We start from the raw sequence: 24,618 nt of genomic DNA, 5'->3' as shown, positions 1-24,618 counted from the left end.
CTGAATCATTTGTTGCCATGGTGGAAAGTGGATGCATAAAACTGTACCCCACTTCTCAGGGTGGGCTTGAGATTAGATACCTTTTGCAGGGAGGAGTGTCCAGGAAGAATAGCTTATTGGCTAAGCTCTCCAGGCCTCCATGTACCTCATTAGCATGGAGATCACTGTCTTGAGCCTATGTGATCACAGGTCACATCTTATTTCCTATTGTCTTAGTCTGAGATGTTAGCGATGCCTCATCTACAGGTGGAAGAGTTTGGGCACTGCCCTTATTTCACTGATGGCCACAATCTATGCGAGGTGCAGCTAGTGGTGGTGGGCTGGGGCCCTGGAGCAGGTGAAACTCCTACCATCTCTTTAGGGTCTCCAAGGCTTCAAAGCCTTTGGCTCAACTGAAGACCAGGCTACCTTTCACTGTCCACTGCCTCATAGTAAGATAATAGGTGTATGTGCTCAGAGTGCTATGACATGTAAGTAAGTCACGAAACCCATTGTTCTACATGAGTATAGATTCATGTGCTGGTTAGTATTTTGTCATCTGAGGGGAGGGAACCTTAACTGAGAAAATGCCTCGATCAGACTGACCTCTAGGCAAGTCTGTGGAGCGTTTTCCTGATTAGCGATAGTTGCCAGAGGACTCAGCATATATTGTTGGTGGTGCCATCTCTGGGCAGGGGGTTGTGAGGTATATGCAAAAGTATACTGAACAAACCAGGAGAAACAAGCCAGTAAGCAGCAATCTTCCATGGCTTCTCCTTCAGTGTTTGCCTCCAGGTTCCTATCCTGATTTCTCTTCATGATGGGCTCTCATCTGCAGAGTGAAATAAACCACAGGGGGAGAGCATGGCCATTCTGCACCTCACAGCAGTGTTTGTAGTCTGTATAAAATGCAGAAGTGAACATGGATGATCACAGAAGGCAATTATTCTGTATAATCCTCCCAAAAGAACTTCATAGAAAAAGTTATGTATGAAGGGATGCTGCTAGAAGAGCATCATTATGGAAGGGTAGTGGGTGGGCTTTGCCTGGCTTAGGCAGCCCTTGCTCCCTCAGTGTGTACACAAGTGTACTGGGGTAGAGAAGGAGGAGGGAAATCCTTAAGACATTGTTGTATACATTTGGCTTGAAGGAAGAAATTTGATACAATTTTCTAAGGAAATGAGGAGACAGAAAGAAAGAGAAAACTGTTTTTAAAATAATGAAATAAGATAAAACAAAAACTAATGCACTGGAATAGAACAAAACAAACAGAAGGCAAAGGAAAAGGCAGAAGAAGCATGTATTCACACACTCCAGAATCTGATAAAAAAAAAAAAAACACCAAACTGGGAGCCATCATATATTATGCAAAAGACTTGCAAAGTTACACGAAAACAAAACTTAAAAATGGCATGAAAAGTTTTAGATTGGAAAACTGAATTACCAGGGAGAATAGAAGTCCAATGTGCTGTAATGTAGCAAAAAGTTCCAGTGGTTTTAATGGAAGCAGACTGGATCAGATCCGATATGTCACTTCGGAAATAACTGTGAAATACCAGGTAGAGAAGTTGAAGAGGCAACCGACTATGCCAGTCAAGAGGGAAAGATGGGGTGTAAGAGCTCCATTTGAGAATCATTAGTATAGAGAGAGCATTGAAAGTCATGTTGTACCTGGGCATGGGGTCATATGCCTGTAATCCCAGCACCCAGGAGACTGAAGCAGTCGGACTATGAATAACGAGGCCAGCCCTGACAACATGGCAAAACTCAATTTTCTTTTTAGGAAATAAAACCCACACATAAAACAAAAATAGCATCATGTGGCTGGATTAGATAGGCGGGTACTGAGATTGTAGACTATAGGAGCCAGTGAGAAAGCTCAGCAGGTAAAAGCACTTGCTCTGTAAGCCCATCACTGGAACCCACATGAGGACATACTCCACAACTCACAAGTTATCCTCTGCCCTCTCTGTGTGCACAGTGAACACACACAGTTATAGTAAATGAAGATTTAAAAAATAATAACATGTTGGACTGGAGAGATGGCTCAACAGTTAAGAGCACTGACCACTCTGAGGTCCTGGATTCAATTCCCAGCACTCACATAGTGGCTCACAATCATCTATAATGAAATCTGGTGCACTGTCCTGGCCTGCAGGTATACATGCATGTAAAACACTATACATAATAAATAAAGAACTCTAATTTTTAAAAAAAATAGTAAGACATTATGAAGACAGGTAAATTGAACAAAGATTAGCAGGAAGAGAATCAGACATGTTGCATTTGGAATCCATATGCAGGAGATATGTCTGCTATGAACAATGTTTAGAAAGATTGAATTGTAGGCTCTGTATAGTAGAGGTTACTGGGACCTTGAATAGAGGTGCATAAGAGAGCAACAGCCATCTAAAAACAGCAAGAATTCAAAACGCATTGTTTATTTCTATTGTAAGCGTCTGTATCTCAAACAAATCTGAAAAAGCTGCGGCAGACAAAGGTCCTATAAACTGATGATACAAATGCTTTATCATGGAATTATTAGGGACTCAGTTTTGGCTGGGGCTTCAGCTGAGTAATAGAGACATAGTTCCCAGTGAGAAGTAAGACTCGCAAAACCACGTAGCAGAACATTGCTTTCTGTCACCAGCTGACCACCAACCTAATATACCAAACATGTTGGACAGAGAAAGAAAAAAAGTAAGTAAAGATTTGGATAAATCTGTGATTCCTCCTAACAGCAAAAGTCAAAGTATTTCCGTTTTCCTTTAGACTAGAAGAAAGGTGCTGGAGCCAACTTAGGGAATCTAATACACTCTATATCATGCAAGGACTATTTGGCAAGCATGTTTACCAAGGCCGGGGCTGGCAGCTTCTTCATGTCATCAGACACTTTCAAGTTCAACCAGGGAAAGATGTACAAGACATCTCCCGCAGCCGTGTGGTCTCACCAGGGCTTCTCTGATATGGCAAATCCAGTCAAACACTCATCTGTCAATTAAAAGGTAAAATGTTTGAGATTTCCAGAGACACGATGGAATTAGGCCTGTGGAAGACCAGGCCAGCAACTTTCCGTCTCAGTTCTGGATGCCCTTGCTCACGGTCTTGGCAGTGCTAGATGATGCAGAGTTTCTTCATCAAGAAGTCCTACAAACACCACACCACACTTTATCATGGGGGCTGCTCACAGGCGTACATGGTGGTGATAATCCGGCTGTAGTCATGAATCCTTCCATCATAACAAGGCTATATAGATGAGCTTAGCAAAGTGGGCTAAGGAGCTGGTGGTACAAGAGCCACCAATGTAACCTTGAGTGAATTATCCTATATCTTGTGGTTTATGCCCATCAAAATATCAGGGGGGTCCCCAGAATACGGCCAGAGAATGTTCCTTTCAGATTCACCCTTCAAGTGACCTCTGACATTCCGCAAGGCAGTGAAGACACTGGTGGGCTCCACACCAGGCTCTGTATCAGTGTCAAATCATTTTACATCAGTGGGATTTGGATTCTACAAGATGGGGATGGCCTTCCCATCAAGGACAGGGTTCCTATCTCAGCCTGGGCTGTGCCATGGAGCTCAATGTAGCTGGAATCACACGAATACAAGATGTACACTGTATAGTTCAGACCGATAGTGGAGTCAGTGGAATTGCAGACATCGTTGTTAATAAGGTGTCCAATACAGGTGAGTCCCTTCATTCCAAGCCTCTTGAGCATGTCTCAGGGATGTGACCTAACCTGCGTGAGAAGACATAGGTGTGTGGGGAGTAGTAAATAGCGAAGAGTCTACGTATTTCCTTGTCTGTTTGTGTCTGCTTCCACTCCAATTTCTCAATTTCCTATAACCTTTCTGATCTGAAACTTGATTAACTTTGATATATTAATGTTACCGATAGTTTATTAATGTTATTGATATATTGTCAGTATTTTTGTTATGGTTATAAAATATTTTCTTCCTTATTTTGTGATTATTGTTTTGAACTCAGACTTGTTTATCCCTTCTATTGCTTAACAAAAGATTTTTCAACTTAGTCAAAGTCTGGCAATTGCTTTTACTTTATACTTCATGTAAATCTTTGTTTCAAGTAGTAAATCACTTATTCAAGATCATAATACTCATCAAATTATAGTGATTAGCCTTCCAAAGTTTTAAAAGAGTAAACTTCCTAAGGCTGTAGTTTTCGTTTGTAAATGGACATTTCAGTAGCTGCAGTCTTACATGACCGACAAATACTTCTTTATTTACTGGATTTAATCCTTAAGGCAAAAAACTTAAGTGTAGGCAAGGATTTTTGTACACAGCTTCAGAAAAGTAACTTAACCACATGCATTTTATTTTTTGAAGTCGTTTAAGCATTTTCATACATCTTTCACTTTGATTCGCACACGATAGCATGAAACATTTTCATTTTGCAGATCAGGGAACTGAAGCTATGAAGTCTGGGGAGTCTTCAGGGCTCCACATTAATGGAGGTCACCACATTAATGAGTGGCAGATGCAGGATGCAGGATTCAGACCAGGTCAGGGTGGTGCAGAAATCATACATTTTAGCAGCTATTCAATTTCTAGGAAGCAAGCAAATTGAATGAATAATAGGTGTTGGTTTAATTAGGAAGACATAGGGTACAGAATATAGGACATAAATGTTTTGGTAATTTGGGTAACATAGGTCTTTTGGCTACAGCTAATGAGGATTTCATGCTGGGAATATTTTATATAATTGCTTGTGATATAATAGCTTTTAGAATTTGGACGGCAGCCTAACTTTTGTTCTTTCTCTTTTATTTTTCCATGTATTTATTTATTCACTCTACATCTGATCTTAGCCACCCCCTCTCTACTTGTCCCTGCCCTGTCACAGTCCCTCCTCCAATCCCCCTCCTTCTCTGAGTAGGGGAAGGCCTCCCTGATACCAACCCACCCTGGCACTTCAAGTCACTGCAGGACACGTTGTACCCTCCCCATGGAGGCCAGACAAGGCAGCCCTGTTAGAGGAATAGGCAGGCAAGAGAGCCAGGGGCAGCCCCTGCTCCAGTTCGTTCTTGCCCCTGGGTTGGGTCCCGTTCCAGGTCGGGCCATTCCATTGGGTGGCCGTTCCCTCAGTCTCTGCTCCATCTTTACTCCTGAACTTCTTGTAGGCAGATTTTGGATCAAAGGATTTTGTGAGTGGGTTTGTGTCTTTATCCCTCCACTGGGAGTCCTACCTGGCTAACAGGAGGTGGCCACTTCAGGATCCATATCCCCCACAGCAAGAAGCCTCAACTAGAGTCACCCTCACAGACTCCCTGGAGCCTCTCCCCATTCTAGGTCTCTGACAGGCTATCCAGATGCCCACCTCTAGCCACCGATTTTCATTCACTCTCCTGGCCCTCTCTTCTGGCTTTCCCCACTCCATCCGGTTCTCCTCTCCATCCCCTCTTACAACCATTTTCTTCCCTCCTTCCAATGACTATTTTAGAAAATATTTTATTTATTGTGACAAAACCAAAATCGATAACTGCAAGAATTTTATTAAATCTAAGTTAAGTACACATACATACATACATACATACATACATACATACATACATACATACATACATACGTATATCTGTATGTATTTGATGCCTGGGCTGAATCTGTGCTAATCATGAGTCAGACAATGGACCTTCAGGTGAGGAGATGGGTAATACTAGCTTTCTTTGGCTTTCCACGCCTTTTCAAGGCGACCTGATTGAAAACGGCATTCTGCTGGAACACTATTGCCCTCTACTGGTCTTATGGTAGCACTACTGCCTTGTGCTTCTGGCGTTAAAACGCCATTTACCCACCAAAATGACTGTGGTCTTTCACAAGTTAACCTCTGCGCGAGGCATTGTCACTCCCTTTGGCGTGGTGGTGGAACTATGGCGTAGATATCTTGTTGTAGCCGTCTTTCTATGTCTTCATTGGATAGGTAGATAGGGGTGGTAGGGTAATGAGGGCTACAGCTCTCTCAGGCTTCAGTTTGTTGATCACAGTTTCTTTATGCTCTGCCACTGCTATTCTGGTTTTCAGTTTTGCTGTTTGTTGTTACAGAAATTTTCATCTTATAGGCATATGTCAGTATAATGTGATGGTTCAGTCAGAATGGTTTTATCCTTTGAAAAGTGATTGTAGAATCAGGTTGGAATGTCAGAAGTAGTATTTTCTTTATGAAGTTTTGGAGAGGCCATGGGGTGTACTGGAGAGCCGCAGCTTGTAAGTGAGAGAACAGGAATCCAGCCCTGCCTTCCTCATTCAAGAGCTCCTGACTTTGAACATGTGATTGGACATGTCTGACATTGATGTTGAAACTGAATAAGGAATGCAATATTGTCCTTTTGGTTTATGGAAAACATATGGAATATAATTCCTCTAATTCAATAGTAGAGCTTGATTAATTCAATGTTTTATGTGATAACAAGGAAAGGATTGGTGTGTGAAAATTTGACTGGTATGAAGGAAGGCTGTACCTAGTCTTCTTTTAAAATTAATCTCACTGAACACATCATGTATAAAAAGTAGAAAGATGACCACGAAATATAAATACATCATATATATATATTAAAATCTACTTACAGTCAATTCTTTTCTAAGTTAGAAACCTGATTTTTCAGTCCAGTATCATATTTTAGCAGATAAAATTACTCTTTGCCAATTAGAAGGGCCTGAATTCCATTCCTGGAACCCACATGGTGTAAGGCAAAAGACAATCCCTGCAAAGTACCCTGTGACCTCCATACACATGTCCAGTCACATGCCCCAATCTTGTAAAATGAGATCTGCTTGAGCAACCGTTGTTTAACGACACACTTTAACTATTTGTTGGGTCATTTGCATTTTTTCTCTTAATTTTATTACACAAACAGTTGGGACTTTGGAAGGAGGTGGTCCTTGGTTCTGTTTCCTCATTTGTTATTTGGAGAAAATTAATACTCCAACATTTTAGTTTTTTTAACTAAATGAAAAATTTGCATGATTATCAACCTGAGGTGATTGTACATTCTTAACAAATATTTCTTTTTTTTAAACTTAAGAAACAAACATCAAATGTAGGAACTATTTTCTAGGAGACAATGGAGGTATAGAGAATTTGCTAAATTAGAAAAGATCAAAACCTGTATAAATATTATAGCTAAGTCCATCCTGGCAATCAGGTTCTTGTGTCTACATTACTAATTCTTCATTCAACTCCAGAAATTGGTGGGAAATGCTTTATAAAATACCACTGTGAAGATCAATGTGAATAATCATTTCTCACCTTCAGAACAAAATGCTTCTTAGATTAATATTTTCAGAATGAAATGTTTCCGTTGATTCCATTGTTTCTAGTCCCCATACTTGCAGGCTGCCGGTGACTGCTCTCTCTTCAATTCTAGATAGTTTGATTTGGGAGATTATAACCACGGCTGTGCACTAAATGTCTTCTTACATGCATACATTTAAACTCGTTGGTTGCTGATGGAGCTTTTGTTTGTTTGCTCGCTTTTAGCTTCATGATTTTAGAACACCATCCAATGGCAGGGATGCCTGCCAAGATCGAGGAGAGAGACGAGACACAATCTCTAAGAAACTTTAAAAATTAAACAGGGCTTTGGGTGTCTGGATGTTAGAACTGTGTGTTTATTGTGTATCAATCGATGGTTTTAATCTCCAGTGCCAGAATCAATTAACTAACATGGATCATATATGAATTTTAAAAATTAAATACCTCAGGTAATAAAACTGTGCCCTACCTGAACTTTTTCTGCACTGGAATTGTTGTTGTTATTAATTTAATTTATCAAAGTAAGCCAAAATACATTGTAGGTTCTTGCTGTTGTTGATCTGACAAGCCTCTATGATATACATCTCACACCTTTTTGGTATGCTAATCCTAAATTTATTTTTATTCAGCTTGCCAATCTTTGCTACTCAAATCTTGAGCTGATCACCTCTGATTTCAAACTCCAAATCACCTATTCACATATTGATAAAAAGTGTCTTAATTCTCTGATTCTCCTTTACCAACCTCCTGACCACCATTGCCTCTTTAGTTACCAAATTTTACATTCTATTTTGTTTCAATAGTCAAGATCCAACATTTTAATAGTATTTTACGTAACTAATAGTTACAACCACAAACCTGAAGTTGTTTCTTTTTTTTTTTTTTTTGAGATGGCAGAAAAAATATCTTTATTCTTTTATGCCTGGTAGTTTGTTTTTTTTTTTTTTTATTACCTTGAGTATTTCTTATATACATTTCAAGTGTTATTCCCTTTCCCGGTTTCTGGGCAAACATCCCCCTAATCCCTCCCCCCTCCCCTTCTCTATGGGTGATCCTCTCCCCATCCTCCCCCCATTGCCGCCCTCCCCCCAACAATCTAGTTCACTGGGGATTCAGTCTTAGCAGGACCCAGGGCTTCCCCTTCCACTGGTACTCTTACTAGGATATTCATTGCTACCTATGAGGTCAGAGTCCAGGGTCAGTCCATGTATAGTCTTTAGGTAGTGGCTTAGTCCCTGGAAGCTCTGGTTGCTTGGCATTGTTGTTCATAAGGGGTCTCAAGCCCCTTCAAGCTCTTCCAGTTCTTTCTCTAATTCCTTCAACAGGGGTCCTGTTCTCAGTTAAGTGGTTTGCTGCTGGCATTCGCCTCTGTATTTGCTGTATTCTGGCTGTGTCTCTCAGGATCGATCTACATCCGGCTCCTGTCGGTCTGCACTTCTTTTCTTCATCCATCTTGTCTAATTGGATGGCTGTATATGTATAGGCCACACGTGGGGCAGGCTCTGAATGGGTGTTCCTTCTGTGTCTGTTTTAATCTTTGCCTCTCTATTCCCTGCAAGGGTATTCTTCTTCCCCTTTTAAAGAAGGAGTGAAGCATTCACATTTTGATCATCCCCTTGAGTTTCATTTGTTCTAGGCATCTAGGGTAATTCAAGCATTTGGGCTAATAGCCACTTATCAATGAGTGCATACCATGTGTGTTTTTCTGTGATTGGGTTACCTCACTCAGGATGATATTTTCCAGTTCCAACCATTTGCCTACGAATTTCATAAAGTCATTGTTTTTGATAGCTGAGTAATATTCCATTGTGTAGATGTACCACATTTTCTGTATCCATTCCTCTGTTGAAGGGCATCTGGGTTCTTTCCAGCTTCTGGCTATTATAAATAAGGCTGGGATGAACGTAGTGGAGCACGTGTCTTTATTATATGTTGGGGCATCTTTTGGGTATATACCCAAGAGAAGTATAGCTGGATCCTCAGGCAGTTCAATGTCCAATTTTCTGAGGAACCTCCAGACTGATTTCCAGAATGGTTGTACCAGTCTGCAATGCCACCAACAATGGAGGAGTGTTCCCCTTTCTCCACATCCTCGCCAGCATCTGCTGTCACCTGAGTTTTTTTTTTTTTTTTTTTATTAACTTGAGTATTTCTTATATACATTTCGAGTGTTATTCCCTTTCCCGGTTTCCGGGAAAACATCCCCCTCCCCCCTCCCCTTCCTTATGGGTGTTCCCCTCCCAACCCTCCCCCCATTGCCGCCCTCCCCCCATAGACTAGTTCACTGGGGGTTCAGTCTTAGCAGGACGCAGGGCTTCCCCTTCCACTGGTGCTCTTACTAGGATATTCATTGCTACCTATGGGGTCAGAGTCCAGGGTCAGTCCATGTATAGTCTTTAGGTAGTGGCTTAGTCCCTGGAAGCTCTGGTTGCTTGGCATTGTTGTACTTTTGGGGTCTCGAGTCCCTTCAAGCTCTTCCAGTTCTTTCTCTGATTCCTTCAATAGGGGACCTATTCTCAGTTCAGTGGTTTGCTGCTGGCATTCGCCTCTATATTTGCTGTATTCTGGCTGTGTCTCTCAGGAGCGATCTACATCCGGCTCCTGTCGGTCTGCACTTCTTTGCTTCATCCATCTTGTCTAATTGGGTGGCTGTATATGTATGGGCCACATGTGGGGCAGGCTCTGAATGGGTGTTCGTTCAGTCTCTGTTTTAATCTTTGCCTCTCCCTTCCCTGCCAAGGGTATTCTTTTTCCTCATTTAAAGAAGGAGTGAAGCATTCACATTTTGATCATCCGTCTTGAGTTTCGTTTGTTCTAGGGATCTAGGGTAATTCAAGCATTTGGGCTAATAGCCACTTATCAATGAGTGCATACCATGTATGTCTTTCTGTGATTGGGTTAGCTCACTCAGGATGATATTTTCCAGTTCCAACCATTTGCCTACGAATTTCATAAACTCGTTGTTTTTGATAGCTGAGTAATATTCCATTGTGTAGATGTACCACATTTTCTGTATCCATTCCTCTGTTGAAGGGCATCTGGGTTCTTTCCATTTTCTGCCTATTATAAATAAGGCTGCGATGAACATAGTGGAGCACGTGTCTCTTTTATATGTTGAGGCATCTTTTGGGTATATGCCCAAGAGAGGTATAGCTGGATCCTCAGGCAGTTCAATGTCCAATTTTCTGAGGAACCTCCAGACTGATTTCCAGAATGGTTGTACCAGTCTGCAATCCCACCAACAATGGAGGAGTGTTCCTCTTTCTCCACATCCTCGCCAGCATCTGCTGTCACCTGAGTTTTTGATCTTAGCCAATCTCACTGGTGTGAGGTGAAATCTCAGGGTTGTTTTGATTTGCATTTCCCTTATGACTAAAGATGTTGAACATTTCTTTAGGTGTTTCTCAGCCATTCGGCATTCCTCAGCTGTGAATTCTTTGTTTAGCTCTGAACCCCATTTTTTAATAGGGTTATTTGTTTCCCTGCGGTCTAACTTCTTGAGTTCTTTGTATATTTTGGATATAAGGCCTCTATCTGTTGTAGGATTGGTAAAGATCTTTTCCCAATCTGTTGGTTGCCGTTTTGTCCTAACCACAGTGTCCTTTGCCTTACAGAAGCTTTGCAGTTTTATGAGATCCCATTTGTCGATTCTTGATCTTAGAGCATAAGCCATTGGTGTTTTGTTCAGGAAATTTTTTCCAGTGCCCATGTGTTCCAGATGCTTCCCTAGTTTTTCTTCTATTAGTTTGAGTGTGTCTGGTTTGATGTGGAGGTCCTTGATCCACTTGGACTTAAGCTTTGTACAGGGTGATAAGCATGGATCGATCTGCATTCTTCTACATGTTGCCCTCCAGTTGAACCAGCACCATTTGCTGAAAATGCTATCTTTTTTCCATTTGATGGTTTTGGCTCCTTTGTCAAAATCAAGTGACCATAGGTGTGTGGGTTCATTTCTGGGTCTTCAATTCTATTCCATTGGTCTATCTGTCTGTCTATGTACCAATACCATGCAGTTTTTATCACTATTGCTCTGTAATACTGCTTGAGTTCAGGGATAGTGATTCCCCCTGAAGTCCTTTTATTGTTGAGGATAGCTTTAGCTATCCTGGGTTTTTTGTTATTCCAGATGAATTTGCAAATTGTTCTGTCTAACTCTTTGAAGAATTGGATTGGTATTTTGATGGGGATTGCATTGAATCTGTAGATTGCTTTTGGTAAAATGGCCATTTTTACTATATTAATCCTGCCAATCCATGAGCATGGGAGATCTTTCCATCTTCTGAGGTCTTCTTCAATTTCTTTCCTCAGTGTCTTGAAGTTCTTATTGTACAGATCTTTTACTTGCTTGGTTAAAGTCACACCGAGGTACTTTATATTATTTGGGTCTATTATGAAGGGTGTCGTTTCCCTAATTTCTTTCTCGGCTTGTTTCTCTTTTGTATAGAGGAAGGCAACTGATTTATTTGAGTTAATTTTATACCCAGCCACTTTGCTGAAGTTGTTTATCAGCTTTAGTAGTTCTCTGGTGGAACTTTTGGGATCACTTAAATATACTATCATATCATCTGCAAATAGTGATATTTTGACCTCTTCTTTTCCGATCTGTATCCCTTTGATCTCCTTTTGTTGTCTGATTGCTCTGGCTAGAACTTCAAGAACTATATTGAATAAGTAGGGAGAGAGTGGGCAGCCTTGTCTAGTCCCTGATTTTAGTGGGATTGCTTCAAGTTTCTCTCCATTTAGTTTAATGTTAGCAACTGGTTTGCTGTATATGGCTTTTACTATGTTTAGGTATGGGCCTTGAATTCCTATTCTTTCCAGGACTTTTATCATGAAGGGGTGTTGAATTTTGTCAAATGCTTTCTCAGCATCTAATGAAATGATCATGTGGTTCTGTTCTTTCAGTTTGTTTATATAATGGATCACGTTGATGGTTTTCCTTATATTAAACCATCCCTGCATGCCTGGGATGAAGCCTACTTGATCATGATGGATGATTGTTTTGATGTGCTCTTGAATTCGGTTTGCCAGAATTTTATTGAGTATTTTTGCGTCGATATTCATAAGGGAAATTGGTCTGAAGTTCTCTTTCTTTGTTGTGTCTTTGTGTGGTTTAGGTATAAGAGTTATTGTGGCTTCATAGAAGGAATTCGGTAGGGCTCCATCTGTTTCAATTTTGTGGAATAGTTTGGATAATATTGGTATGAGGTCTTCTATGAAGGTTTGATAGAATTCTGCACTAAACCCGTCTGGACCTGGGCTCTTTTTGGTTGGGAGACCTTTAATGACTGCTTCTGTTTCCTTGGGAGTTATGGGGTTGTTTAACTGGTTTATCTGTTCCTGATTTAACTTCGATACCTGGTATCTGTCTAGGAAATTGTCCATTTCCTGAAGATTTTCAAATTTTGTTGAATATAGGTTTTTATAGTAAGATCTGATGATTTTTTGAATTTCCTCCGAATCTGTAGTTATGTCTCCCTTTTCATTTCTGATTTTGTTAATTTGGACACACTCTCTGTGTCCTCTCGTTAGTCTGGCTAAGGGTTTATCTATCTTGTTGATTTTCTCAAAGAACCAACTTTTGGTTCTGTTGATTCTTTCTATGGTCCTTTTTGTTTCTACTTGGTTGATTTCAGCTCTGAGTTTGATTATTTCCTGCCTTCTACTCCTCCTGGGTGTATTTGCTTCTTTTTGTTCTAGAGCTTTTAGGTGTGCTGTCAAGCTGCTGACATATGCTCTTTCCTGTTTCTTTCTGCAGGCACTCAGCGCTATGAGTTTTCCTCTTAGCACAGCTTTCATTGTGTCCCATAAGTTTGAGTATGTTGTATCTTCATTTTCATTAAATTCTAAAAAGTTTTTAATTTCTTTCTTTATTTCTTCCTTGACCAGGTTATCATTGAGTAGAGCATTGTTCAATTTCCATATATATGTGGGCATTCTTCCCTTATTGTTATTGAAGACCAGTTTTAGGCCGTGGTGGTCCGATAGCACGCATGGGATTATTTCTATCTTTCTGTACCTGTTGAGGCCCGTTTTTTGACCAATTATATGGTTAATTTTGGAGAAAGTACCATGAGGAGCTGAGAAGAAGGTATATCCTTTTGCTTTAGGATAGAATGTTCTATAAATATCCGTTAAGTCCATTTGGCTCATGACTTCTCTTAGTCTGTCTACATCATTGTTTAATTTCTGTTTCCATGATCTGTCCATTGATGAGAGTGGGGTGTTGAAATCTCCCACTATTATTGTGTGAGGTGCAATGTGTGTTTTGAGCTTTAGTAAGGTTTCTTTTACGTATGTAGGTGCCCTTGTATTTGGGGCATAGATATTTAGGATTGAGAGTTCATCTTGGTTGATTTTTCCTTTGATGAATATGAAGTGTCCTTCCTTATCTTTTTTGATGACTTTTAGTTGGAAATTGATTTTATTTGATATTAGAATGGCTACTCCAGCTTGCTTCTTCTGACCATTTGCTTGGAAAGTTGTTTTCCAGCCTTTCACTCTGAGGTAGTGTCTGTCTTTGTCTCTGAGGTGTGTTTCCTGTAGGCAGCAGAATGCAGGGTCCTCGTTGCGTATCCAGTTTGTTAATCTATGTCTTTTTATTGGGGAGTTGAGGCCATTGATATTGAGAGATATTAAGGAATAGTGATTATTGCTTCCCGTTATATTCATATTTGGATGTGAGGTTATGTTTGTGTGCTTTCATTCTCTTTGTTTTGTTGCCAAGACCATTAGTTTCTTGCTTCTTCTAGGGTATAGCTTGCCTCCTTATGTTGGGCTTTACCATTTATTATCCTTTGTAGTGCTGGATTTGTAGAAAGATATTGTGTAAATTTGGTTTTGTCATGGAATATCTTGGTTTCTCCATCAATGTTAATTGAGAGTTTTGCTGGATACAGTAACCTGGGCTGGCATTTGTGTTCTCTTAGTGTCTGTATGACATCAGTCCAGGATCTTCTGGCCTTCATAGTTTCTGGCGAGAAGTCTGGTGTGATTCTGATAGGTCTCCCTTTATATGTTACTTGACCTTTTTCCCTTACTGCTTTTAATATTCTTTCTTTATTTTGTGCGTTTGGTGTTTTGACAATTATGTGACGGGAGGTGTTTCTTTTCTGGTCCAATCTGTTTGGAGTTCTGTAGGCTTCTTGTATGTCTATGGGTATCTCTTTTTTTAGGTTAGGGAAGTTTTCTTCTATGATTTTGTTGAAGATATTTACTGGTCCTTTGAGCTGGGAGTCTTCACTCTCTTCTATACCTATTATCCTTAGGTTTGATCTTCTCATTGAGTCCTGGATTTCCTGTATGTTTTGGACCAGTAGCTTTTTCCGCTTTACATTATCTTTGACAGTTGAGTCAATGATTTCTATGGAATCTTCTGCTCCTGAGATTCTCTCTTCCATCTCTTGTATTCTGTTGGTGAAGCTTGTATCTACAGCTCCTTGTCTCTTCTTTTGGTTTTCTATATCCAGGGTTGTTTCCATGTGTTCTTTCTTGATTGCTTCTATTTCCATTTTTAATTCCTTCAACTGTTTGATTGTGTTTTCCTGGAATTCTTTCAGGGATTTTTGCGATTCCTCTCTGTAGGCTTTTACTTGTTTATTAATGTGTTCCTGTGCTTCCCTAAGTGTGTTCATGTCTTTCTTGAAGTCCTCCAGCATCATGATCAAATATGATTTTGAAACTAGATCTTGCTTTTCTGGTGTGTTCGGATATTCCATGTTTGTTTTGGTGGGAGAATTGGGCTCCGATGATGGCATGTAGTCTTGGTTTCTGTTGCTTGGGTTCCTGCGCTTGCCTCTCGCCATCAGATTATCTCTAGTGTTACTTTGTTCTGCTGTTTCTGACAGTGGCTAGACTGTCCTATAAGCCTGTGTGTCAGGAGTGCTGTAGACCTGTTTTCCTCTCTTTCAGTCAGTTATGGGGACAGAGTGTTCTGCTTTCGGGCATGTGGTTTTTCCTCTCTACAGGTCTTCAGCTGTTCCTGTGGGCCTGTGTCTTGAGTTCACCAGGCAGCTTTCTTGCAGCAGAAAAGTTGGTCTTACCTGTGGTCCCGAGGCTCAAGTTCGCTCGTGGGGTGCTGCCCACGGGCTCTCTGCAGCGGCAGCAACCAGGAAGACCTGTGCCGCCCCTTCCGGGAGCTTCAGTGCACCAGGGTTCCAGATGGTCTTTGGCTTTTTCCTCTGGCGTCCGAGATGTGTGTGCAGGGAGCAGTCTCTTCTGGTTTCCCAGGCTTGTCCGCCTCTCTGAAGGTTTAGCTCTCCCTCCCACGGGATTTGGGTGCAGAGAACTGTTTATCCGGTCTGTTTCCTTCAGGGTCCGGCGGGGTCCTGCCGCTCCTGGGCCCTCCCCCACGGGAGCCCAGAGGCCTTATACAGTTTCCTCTTGGGCCAGGGATGTGGGCAGGGGTGAGCAGTGTTGGTGGTCTCTTCCGCTCTGCAGCCTCAGGAGTGCCCACCTGACCAGGCGGTTGGGTTTCTCTCTCACCGGGTCTGGGAGCAGAGAGCTGCTGCGGGCCGGGATCCGCGGGTGGGGGACTTCCCCTGAAGTTCTTTCTTTAGCTTCAGTATTATGGTACATTTCACACGCAGGCAATGAGCCGTAATTAAGTTACTTTCCTTTCTTTTTTTCTTTTTCTTTTTTTTTATTTTTTATTTTTTTTTTTTATTATTAACTTGAGTATTTCTTATATACATTTCGAGTGTTATTACCTTTCCCAGTTTCCGGGCAAACATCCCCCTCCCCCCTCCCCTTTCTTATCGGTGTTCCCCTCCCCACCCTCCCCCCATTGTCCCCCTCCCCCAAACAGTCTAGTTCACTGGGAGTTCAGTCTTAGCAGGACACAGGGCTTCCCCTTCCACTGGTGCTCTTACTAGGATATTCATTGCTACGTATGAGGTCAGAGTCCAGGGTCAGTCCATGTATAGTCTTTAGGTAGTGGCTTAGTCCCTGGAAGCTCTGGTTGCTTGGCATTGTTGTACTTTTGGGGTCTCGAGCCCCTTCAAGCTCTTCCAGTTCTTTCTCTGATTCCTTCAACGGGGGACCTATTCTCAGTTCAGTGGTTTGCCGCTGGCATTCGCCTCTGTATTTGCTGTATTCTGGCTGTGTCTCTCAGGATCGATCTACATCCGGCTCCTGTCGGTCTGCACTTCTTTGCTTCATCAATCTTGTCTAATTGGGTGGCTGTACATGTATGGGCCACATGTGGGGCAGGCTCTGAATGGGTGTTCCTTCAGTCTCTGTTTTAATCTTTGCCTCTCTCTTCACTGCCAAGGGTATTCTTGTTCCCCTTTTAAAGAAGGAGTGAACCATTCACATTTTGATCATCTGTCTTGAGTTTCATTTGTTCTAGGCATCTAGGGTAATTCAAGCATTTGGGCTAATAGCCACTTATCAGTGAGTGCATACCATGTATGTCTTTCTGTGTTTGGGTTAGCTCACTCAGGATGATAATTTCCAGTTCCAACCATTTGCCTACGAATTTCATAAACTCGTTGTTTTTGATAGCTGAGTAATATTCCATTGTGTAGATGTACCACATTTTCTGTATCCATTCCTCTGTTGAAGGGCATCTGGGTTCTTTCCAGCTTCTGGCTATTATAAATAAGGCTGCAATGAACATAGTGGAGCACGTGTCTTTTTTATATGTTGGGGCATCTTTTGGGTATATGCCCAAGAGAGGTATAGCTGAATCCTCAGGCAGTTCAATGTCCAATTTTCTGAGGATCCTCCAGACTGATTTCCAGAATGGTTGTACCAGTTTGCAATCCCACCAACAATGCAGGAGTGTTCCTCTTTCTCCACATCCTCGCCAGCATCTGTTGTCCCCTGAGTTTTTGATCTTAGCCATTCTCACTGGTGTGAGGTGAAATCTCAGGGTTGTTTTGATTTGCATTTCCCTTATGACTAAAGATGTTGAACATTTCTTTAGGTGTTTCTCCGCCATTCGGCATTCCTCAGCTGTGAATTCTTTGTTTAGCTCTGAGCCCCATTTTTTAATAGGGTTATTTGTTTCCCTGTGGTCTAACTTCTTGAGTTCTTTGTATATTTTGGATATAAGGCCTCTATCTGTTGTAGGATTGGTAAAGATCTTTTCCCAATCTGTTGGTTGCCGTTTTGTCCTAACCACAGTGTCCTTTGCCTTACAGAAGCTTTGCAGTTTTATGAGATCCCATTTGTCGATTCTTGATCTTAGAGCGTAAGCCATTGGTGTTTTGTTCAGGAAATTTTTTCCAGTGCCCATGTGTTCCAGATGCTTCCCTAGTTTTTCTTCTATTAGTTTGAGTGTGTCTGCTTTGATGTGGAGGTCCTTGATCCACTTGGACTTAAGCTTTGTACAGGGTGATAAGCATGGATCGATCTGCATTCTTCTACATGTTGACCTCCAGTTGAACCAGCACCATTTGCTGAAAATGCTATCTTATTTCCATTGGATGGTTTTGGATCCTTTGTCAAAAATCAAGTGACCATATGTGTGTGGGTTCATTTCTGGGTCTTCAATTCTATTCCATTGGTCTATCTGTCTGTCTCTGTACCAATACCATGCAGTTTTTTATCACTATTGCTCTGTAATACTGCTTGAGTTCAGGGATAGTGATTCCCCCTGAAGTCCTTTCATTGTTGAGGATAGCTTTAGCTATCCTGGGTTTTTTGTTATTCCAGATGAATTTGCAAATTGTTCTGTCTAACTCTTTGAAGAATTGGATTGGTATTTTGATGGGGATTGATTTGAATCTGTAGATCGCTTTTGGTAAAATGGCCATTTTTACTATATTAATCCTGCCAATCCATGAGCATGGGAGATCTTTCCATCTTCTGAGGTCTTCTTCAATTTCCTTCTTCAGTGTCTTGAAGTTCTTATTGTACAGATCTTTTACTTGCTTTGTTAAAGTCACTCCGAGTTACTTTATATTATTTGGGTCTATTATGAAGGGTGTCATTTCCCTAATTTCTTTCTCGGCTTGTTTCTCTCTTGTATAGAGGAAGGAACTGATTTATTTGAGTTAATTTTATACCCAGCCACTTTGCTGAAGTTGTTTATCAGCTTTAGTAGTTCTCTGGTGGAACTTTTGGGATCACTTAAATATACTATCATATCATCTGCAAATAGTGATATTTTGACTTCTTCTTTTCCGATCTGTATCCCCTTGACATTCTTTTGTTGTCTGATTGCTCTGGCTAGAACTTCAAGAACTATATTGAATAAGTAGGGAGAGAGTGGGCAGCCTTGTCTAGTCCCTGATTTTAGTGGGATTGCTTCAAGTTTCTCTCCATTTAGTTTAATGTTAGCAACTGGTTTGCTGTATATGGCTTTTACCATGTTCAGGTATGGGACTTGAATTCCTATTCTTTCCAGGACTTTTATCATGAAGGGGTGTTGAATTTTGTCAAATGCTTTCTCAGCATCTAATGAAATGATCATGTGGTTTTGTTCTTTCAGTTTGTTTATATAATGGATCACGTTGATGGTTTTCCTTATATTAAACCATCCCTGCATGCCTGGGATGAAGCCTACTTGGTCATGGTGGATGATTGTTTTGATTTGCTCTTGGATTCGGTTTGACAGAATTTTGTTGAGTATTTTTGCGTCGATATTCATAAGGGAAATTGGTCTGAAGTTCTCTTTCTTTGTTGTGTCTTTGTCTGGTTTAGGTATAAGAGTAATTGTGGCTTCGTAGAAGGTATTCGGTAGTGATCCATCTGTTTCAATTTTGTGGAATAGTTTGGATAATATTGGTATGAGGTCTTCTATGAAGGTTTGATAGAATTCTGCACTAAACCCGTCTGGACCTGGGCTCTTTTTGGTTGGGAGACCTTTAATGACTGCTTCAATTTCCTTAGGAGTTATGGGGTTGTTTAACGGGTTTATCTGTTCTGATTTAACTTCGGTACCTGGTATCTGTCTAGGAAATTGTCCATTTCCTGAAGATTTTCAAGTTTTGTTGAATATAGGTTTTTATAGTAAGATCTGATGATTTTTTGAATTTCCTCTGAATCTGTTGTTATGTCTCCCTTTTCATTTCTGATTTTGTTAGTTTGGACGCACTCTCTGTGTCCTCTCGTTAGTCTGGCTAAGGGTTTATCTATCTTGTTGATTTTTTCAAAGAACCAACTTTTGGTTCTGTTGATTCTTTCTATGGTCCTTTTTATTTCTACTTGGTTGATTTCAGCTCTGATTTTGATTATTTCCTGCCTTCTACTCCTCCTGGGTGTATTTGCTTCTTTTTGTTCTAGAGCTTTTAGGTGTGCTGTCAAGCTGTTGACATATGCTCTTTCCTGTTTCTTTCTGGAGGCACTCAGCGCTATTAGTTTTCCTCTTAGCACAGCTTTCATTGTGTCCCATAAGTTTGGGTATGTTGTACCTTCATTTTCATTAAATTCTAAAAAGTTTTTAATTTCTTTCTTTATTTCTTCCTTGACCAGGTTATCATTGAGTAGAGCAGTGTTCAATTTCCAAGTATATGTGGACATTCTTCCTTGATTGTTATTGAAGACCAGTTTTAGGCCGTGGTGGTCCGATAGCACGCATGGGATTATTTCTATCTTTCTGTACCTGTTGAGGCCCGTTTTTTGACCAATTATATGGTCAATTTTGGAGAAAGTACCATGAGGAGCTGAGAAGAAGGTATATCCTTTTGCTTTAGGATAGAATGTTCTACAAATATCCGTTAGGGCCATTTGGCTCATGACTTCTCTTAGTCTGTCTACATCTCTGTTTAATTTCTGTTTCCATGATCTGTCCATTGATGAGAGTGGGGTGTTGAAATCTCCCACTATTAATGTGTGAGGTCCAATGTGTGTTTTGAGCTTTAGTAAGGTTTCTTTTACATATGTAGGTCCCCTTGTATTTGGGGCATAGATATTTAGGATTGAGAGTTCATCTTGGTGGATTTTTCCTTTGATGAATATGAAGTGTCCTTCCTTATCTTTTTTGATGACTTTTAGTTGGAAATTGATTTTATTTGATATTAGAATGGCTACTCCAGCTTGCTCCTTCTGACCATTTGCTTGGAAAGTTGTTTTCCAGCCTTTCACTCTGAGGTAGTGTCTGTCTTTGTCTCTGAGGTGTGTTTCCTGTAGGCAGCAGAATGCAGGGTCCTCGTTGCGTATCCAGTTTGTTAATCTATTTCTTTTTATTGGGGAGTTGAGGCCATTGATGTTGAGAGATATTAAGGAATAGTGATTATTGCTTCCCGTTATATTCATATTTGGATGTGAGGTTATGTTTGTGTGCTTTCATTCTCTTTGTTTTGTTGCCAAGACCATTAGTTTCTTGCTTCTTCTAGGGTATAGCTTGCCTCCTTATGTTGGGCTTTACCATTTATTATCCTTTGTAGTGCTGGATTTGTAGAAAGATATTGTGTAAATTTGGTTTTGTCATGGAATATCTTGGTTTCTCCATCTATGTTAATTGAGAGTTTTGCAGGATACAGTAACCTGGGCTGGCATTTGTGTTCTCTTAGGGTCTGTATGACATCAGTCCAGGATCTTCTGGCCTTCATAGTTTCTGGCGAGAAGTCTGGTGTGATTCTGATAGGTCTCCCTTTATATGTTACTTGACCTTTTTCCCTTACTGCTTTTAATATTCTTTCTTTATTTTGTGCGTTTGGTGTTTTGACTATTATGTGACAGAGGTGTTTCTTTTCTGGTCCAATCTATTTGGAGTTCTGTAGGCATCTTGTATGCCTATGGGTATCTCTTTTTTTAGGTTAGGGAAGTTTTCTTCTATGATTTTGTTGAAGATATTTACTGGTCCTTTGAGCTGGGAGTCTTCACTCTCTTCTATACCTATTATCCTTAGGTTTGATCTTCTCATTGAGTCCTGGATTTCCTGTATGTTTTGGACCAGTAGCTTTTTCTGCTTTATATTATCTTTGACAGTTGAATCAATGATTTCTATGGAATCTTCTGCTCCTGAGATTCTCTCTTCCATCTCTTGAATTCTGTTGGTGAGGCTTGTATCTACAGCTCCTTGTCTCTTCTTTTGGTTTTCTATATCCAGGGTTGTTTCCATGTGTTCTTTCTTGATTGCTTCTATTTCCATTTTTAATTCCTTCAACTGTTTGATTGTGTTTTCCTGGAATTCTTTCAGGGATTTTTGCGATTCCTCTCTGTAGGCTTCTACTTGTTTATTAATGTTTTCCTGTGTTTCCCTAAGTGAGTTCATGTCTTTCTTGAAGTCCTCCAGCATCATGATCAAATATGATTTTGAAACTAGATCTTGCTTTTCTGGTGTGTTTGGATATTCCATGTTTGTTTTGGTGGGAGAATTGGGCTCCGATGATGGCATGTAGTCTTGGTTTCTGTTGCTTGGGTTCCTGCGCTTGCCTCTCGCCATCAGATTATCTCAAGTGTTACTTTGTTCTGCTATTTCTGACAGTGGCTAGACTGTCCTATAAGCCTGTGTGTCAGGAGTGCTGTAGACCTGTTTTCCTCTCTTTCAGTCAGTTATGGGGACAGAGTGTTCTGCTTTCGGGCGTGTAGTTTTTCCTCTCTACAGGTCTTCAGCTGTTCCTGTGGGCCTGTGTCTTGAGTTCACCAGGCAGCTTTCTTGCAGCAGAAAAGTTGGTCTTACCTGTGGTCCCGAGGCTCAAGTTTGCTCGTGGGGTGCTGCCCAAGGGCTCTCTGGGGCGGCAGCAACCAGGAAGACCTGTGCCGCCCCTTCCGGGAGTTTCAGTGCACCAGGGTTCCAGATGGCCTTTGGTGTTTTCCTCTGGCGTCCGAGATGTATGTATAGAGAGCAGTCTCTTCTGGTTTCCCAGGCTTGTCTGCCTCTCTGAAGGTTCAGCTCTCCCTCCCACGGGATTTGGTTGCAGAGAACTGTTTATCCGGTCTATTTCCCTCAGGTTCCGGAGGTGTCTCAGGCAGGGGTCCTGCCGCTCCTGGGCCCTCCCCTACGGGAGCCCAGAGGCCTTATACAGTTTCCTCTTGGGCCAGGGATGTGGGCAGGGGTGGGCAGTGTTGGTGGTCTCTTCCACTCTGCAGCCTCAGGAGTGCCCACCTGATCAGGCGGTTGGGTCTCTTTCCCACAGTGTCTGGGAGCAGAGAGCTGCTGCGGGCCGGGATCCGTGGGTGTGGGACTTCCGGTAAACACAGAACGTGCCCAGTCCTAGAGGAATTCTGCTTCCCTGTGTCCCAAGCTCAATAGGCAGCTTTCTTGCAGCAGAAAAGTTGGTCTTACCTGTGGTCCCGGGGCTCAAGTTCGCTCGTGGGGTGCTGCCCACGGGCTCTCTGCAGCGGCAGCAACCAGGAAGACCTGTGCCGCCCCTTCCGGGAGCTTCAGTGCACCAGGGTTCCAGATGGCCTTTGGTGTTTTCCTCTGGCGTCTGAGATGTATGTACAGAGAGCAGTCTCTTCTGGTTTCCCAGGCTTGTCTGCCTCTCTGAAGGTTCAGCTCTCCCTCCCATGGGATTTGGGTGCAGAGAACTGTTTATCCGGTCTGTTTCCCTCAGGTTCCGGCGGTGTCTCCGTTACTTTCCTTTCAACACCACAGATCTGTACTATTTGAAGATAAATGTTCTTAGGGCAAGGAACAAGAAAACTGATTTATTCAATGCTGAAATAATTTTTAGTCTTCATGATGTTGCAATGGTTGATGGTTATTCTGTTAGAGTTTGTTCCCCCCTTTTCTCAGTTAATGATAATTTATGTCTTTAAAATGTTTTCACCATCATTCTCATGATATCTGAGAGAGGAATCAGAACAAATTAAATGATTACTAAGTAGTAATGCAAGCTTCATAATGCTGGAGTGGTGATGACAAAAGGAGAAACTCTGAAATGAAACATAATATAGACCATCAAAGGATCCACAACCTCCATAGCAGAAAGAAGTCTGTCCATGTACAAATCAATAAGCTGGGCAGAGAAAATAGTATTTTAATAATTGTACAATTTATTCTAGAATGTACAAAACCTCTAACATATTACACCTTGCTTCCTATCTGATTTGACTCATTAAGGGTACTTGATGAATGTTTAGATAACTCAAGCCAACGCAGGTTTAGTGAGGGATGTTATTGTAGTTATCTTGACTCTCAGTTTGCACTTGCTACACTTGGGGCCTCCTCACAGTCCTAGGCAGAGCGAGGAGAACCAGAGATGAAACCAAGCAAACAGTAAACATAACAGAGAAAGCTGATTCATACTGCCATCTCGGTTCCCAACCGAAGGGTCCTGCTAGAGAAAAAGAAAGCCTTCTTTAGTGAGTAATGTATTTTATATAAATTTATTTAGTTGTGTTGCAATTACATGTTAACAATGGGCTAAAGATAAGTCTACATTATTATTTTTGTTTTTTGTAACCAAGTATATGTTTGAACAAATTCACTAAGAAGCGTAAAGTAAACTATTTCAGTGTTCGGACATTTACTTAATATTTATTCATTTGTAAGCCTGGTGATTAAATCTAGGGCCCTGCACATGCTAGGCAAATGCTCTACCACTGAGCTACATCCTCAACCCTGGAGTCTGACTTTCTAAATGGAGAAAGGTCACAGACTTTATGTCAGATGTCTTTTTTCCTGATGGTCATGGAGCTCATGGGACCCTGACCATGTCACTAGGCTGTAAGCACCACGTGGTTTAAAATTTTGAGGCGAACTACAAATCCAGATAAACAGAGCTTTCCAAATGATGCTTCATAACTTACAGTTTCATCCTCATTAGAACTCTCCGTGCTATTACAAAAGCTGGCTCAAATTGCATTTTCAGAATGAATGCTGGCTCTCCACATGTTCACTAAAACTGAAACTGGTAGATTCTTTTTCAACCATCCACTTTCATAATCAGGTATATGGATGCATAAAAATTTAGATAGATTCCTTAAATAGGCCAGCACCATTCTTGACAGACTTGTAGGTAGCTAGGAAGATTATGTTGTCATTTCATTTTCATTTGCTTCAAATACTTAAAAATGCCTCTTGAAGCTTCTCTTTAAAACCTGAGTACTAGAGATTTTTAAACATTTCTGAAATTTTTAGGAATATTTTTGTTGTCATTCTTTGTGATTTTAGTTAACTGTGGTAAGCAAATATATTTTGAATAACAATTCTTTAATAGTATCTTGAGGCTTCTTGGCACAGAATACAGTCGGTGTTGGTAAGATTCTACCCATCCCCCGTGTGTGTGTGTGTGTGTGTGTGTGTGTGTGTGTGTGTGTGCATGCGTGTGTGTGTGTGTGTGTGTGTGTGTGTGTGAAGAACATCTTTTGTTCTTGTTGGAAATGTCTATGAAGGTGCTGTTGACCTTGCTGCCAAGCTGCCGTGGCATCTGCAGACCTTTCTGGGAAAGTTTCCACATGGCGTTGTGAAACCTCCCGGGGGTGAGCTCACTGGGCTGCCCCACTTGCCAGGTAAGCACTGCAGAGCCAGA

The 24,618-nt window shown here is 41.2% G+C and overlaps 1 pseudogene; it reads left to right on the top strand.

Annotated features, from left to right (window-relative positions):
- The first annotated feature begins 231 nt into the window (after nt 1–231).
- The window catches only part of Srek1-ps1 (splicing regulatory glutamic acid and lysine rich protein 1, pseudogene 1), a 61,286-nt pseudogene continuing 36,899 nt past the window's right edge, over nt 232–24,618 (top strand).

This window comes from Rattus norvegicus, chromosome 9, assembly GCF_036323735.1.
Source record: "Rattus norvegicus strain BN/NHsdMcwi chromosome 9, GRCr8, whole genome shotgun sequence".
Lineage (NCBI taxonomy): Eukaryota > Metazoa > Chordata > Mammalia > Rodentia > Muridae > Rattus > Rattus norvegicus.
The sequence above is the reverse complement of the archived record's forward strand: the minus strand, read 5'-3'. Positions and strand labels throughout refer to the sequence as shown.